The following is a 3,072-nucleotide window of genomic DNA, read 5'->3' as shown; positions in this document are numbered from 1 at the left end:
CAGGCTCCATGCACCAGGAGACCGACGTGGGATTCGATCCCTGGTCTCCAGGATCGCGCCCTGGGCCAAAGGCAGGCGCCAAACCGCTGCGACACCCAGGGATCCGATGAACATATTCTAAGCTGTTTTGAGTTATTTAGGACACATAACTTATATGGGATGAAGAGAGCACATACTAGTTACCCTGCTGGGTAAACTTTTCAGAAGAGAACATGTCTGTGAACCAACACTCAGCTCAAGATACATAGTTTATCTTGAAATACATATATTTCCACCGTAAGCATCTTTGCCACAGACATTTTCTGCATCACTAACTGGCCACAGGGCAATTTTGCCATAAAAGATAAAAAAAAATAACTGGTTGATCAGATAGTTTCATTCCTCCATTGACTCAGTTCTCCTATTTTGATATCATATAAATTTAGCCCTCCTATGGTCTGTATAGCGGCACAGAGGTTTTTTTCTTTTTATGGTGAGAAAATTTATATTTATAGCCAGCTGGACTCAGTTTAGATGATCCCAATTTTGTTGGCAATATCCAAAGCATCATAGTCAGGAGCCAGTTGAACATATGCTTTCTTGTCTCCATCAGGCCTGATCAAGGTGTTGACCTTGGTGACATCAATGTCATAGAGCTTCTTCACAGCCTGTTTGATCTGGTGCTTATTGGCCTTGACATCCACAATGAACACAAGTGTGTTGTTGTCTTCTATTTTCTTCATGGCTGACTCAGTAGTCAGGGGGAACTTGATGATGGCATAGTGATCAAGCTTGTTTCTCCTGGGGGTGCTCTTTCGAGGATATTTGGGCTGCCGCCTGAGATGCAGGGTCTTGGGTCGTCGGAATGTAGGTGACATACGGATCCTCTTTTTTGTGACTCTGCACTCCTCTCAGCACTTCTTTCTTAGCTTTCAAAGCCTTTGCATTGGCTTTGGCTTTGGGAGGGGCAGGGGCTTCCTTCTTCGCCTTCGGTACCATCTTCGTGAAAGGCATGGCACAGAGTTTTAAGCCCACATGAATCACTGAACTTTTGAATGTCCATCAATAGACATGCGTCAATATGCTTAGAAGAAACGCCAGTGCAGAAGGCTTTCACAATGCAATTCAGAGCTCAATTGACAAATATATGTTTTAGTATTTGGAAACCAATATCCCTCTTGAAAGAATAAATTTTAGCAAAAAATAGAAAAGGTACAATGCTAACTGAGGAGATGAATCAACCCGCAAGACAGAATGTGTAACACTATGAACAAAACACTTTGTAGACAGCACTTAGGTACAGTCCACAAAACAAAATCAGTTACTGGTACAGTATTGCTATGAATCTATGCTCATTTTAAATGCATTTTAGTATTTTGTATATTGCAATAAAATCTTTACAAATGTTTCTCATTTTTTATGTGTCACTAAGTCCTTTTTAATGGAAGTCCTTCTTTTCTTTTTTATGATTTTTATCTTCTATAACAAAATTGCCTTATGTCCAATTAGTTATGGTTTGAAAATGTTTGTAGCAAATGTACTTTACAGCAAAACCACTTAGAATCATCTGTGAAATGCACCCATGTTCTTGTGTTTTTCTTTTTCATTCCCATGTAGTTTTCTACCCTAGAAATACAACACAAATGATTTAACATTATTGTTGTTTATGAAAATGTGTATCATTTCTAGACTGGCCATTATGAAAAATGCTAACTTCTCTATCTTTTGGAGTAATCATTTGATGAAGAACTAGTTTTCTTTTCCCATGGTGTTATTTAGGAGAATTATACATAAATATCTGCTGTCAAATTCACCATTTCATGGCCTATATGATTTCTGAATGGAAAAATTTTGAGATTTTTAGTAAGTGTTTATGTTTATGATTGTTCCCTTTTATACACAAAGGCTTCATCCTTAGTTTGAAGTTATAAACACTTTGAAACATGGCTGTAGCTACCAATTTAAGCATAACCAATATTTTTTAACGCTATAAAGACATAGCCCATTTTTATGCTCCATTCTTTCATCTGTTTCTGAACTTCATTAACTTAATCTAGGATTAGCTCTAAGTCATCTTACTTTTTACAAAATAGCTTAAAATTTAGCTTTTACTTCTGTTTCAATGTTCAGCATATCTTATTCTTTGTTGGGAACAGCATAATTATTTTTCCAGACAATATGGTGACAAGATATTATTAACTATTGGCCTAATACCATATTAAAATAAATTACAAAGAGAATTTGTCTAACCACCAGAAAAGCTTACTACCTCTCTGGGGGTTCAAAAGGCTATCTGGTGCCCATGGCTCATACCAGGAAAATGAATTTAATAACAAAAGTATTATTACCATCAACCACTTATTAAGCATTTGATTCCGTGTTGGTGTCAAATTATTGTGTCCCTTATAGTCCAACTCCAAGACCTGGATAGTTAACTCCACACCATACTTTTGGAAGTGAATAATTAAGACATTTCTACAGGTAGAGAATGGACTCAACAGCTCACATTTGCATATATCTGTGCCTGCAGGTTGATGGTTTTCACTGTTTCCATTTGAGCTGATCTAGACAAAAGAAAGATGGGCAGACTGCAGGACACTATGCTTCCTCTACATACACAAATGACAAGACCCCCTTTATTCCCTTGTTGAATTTATATTATTTCAAAGAGTGTAACTGCATTTATATTTTCACCTAAATCGATTGTGAGTTACAAAGGCCTGTCACTAATCATAATAGAGTATAAAGAAAGCTGTATTAATTCACTAATTTATGTAAAATGAAATCATAACTCCTTTTCAAAAAGTCATCAAGTGCATTAAGGTGTTAGTATAGTGTCCAATATATTCCCACATTCAGATAAGTTTGGCTGCTACTGTGAAGATGAATACATTTTCTAAGCTATTCAATGAATATTTCAAATAAGAATATAAGCTATTTAACTGAATATGAAAGCAAATGTAAGTATAAATTGATAAATTCTATCTATATAAAATAGTAGCAAATTGAATTTGGCAATAAATTAAAGTGAATAAAAAAACAAGAAGGAAGTGTTTATTCTAGGCTGGCAGAAATATTATTACTATTAGAAGG

General features: G+C 35.8%; 1 pseudogene; it reads right to left on the bottom strand.

Annotated features, from left to right (window-relative positions):
- Nucleotides 1–509: 509 nt before the first annotated feature.
- Nucleotides 510–978, bottom strand: LOC121481862 (annotated as a pseudogene).
- Between the last annotated feature and the right edge of the window lie 2,094 nt (nt 979–3,072).

Source organism: Vulpes lagopus, chromosome 24 (genome assembly GCF_018345385.1).
Source record: "Vulpes lagopus strain Blue_001 chromosome 24, ASM1834538v1, whole genome shotgun sequence".
Lineage (NCBI taxonomy): Eukaryota > Metazoa > Chordata > Mammalia > Carnivora > Canidae > Vulpes > Vulpes lagopus.
Note: the sequence above shows the minus strand (reverse complement) of the source record. Positions and strands in the feature narration are given on the sequence as shown.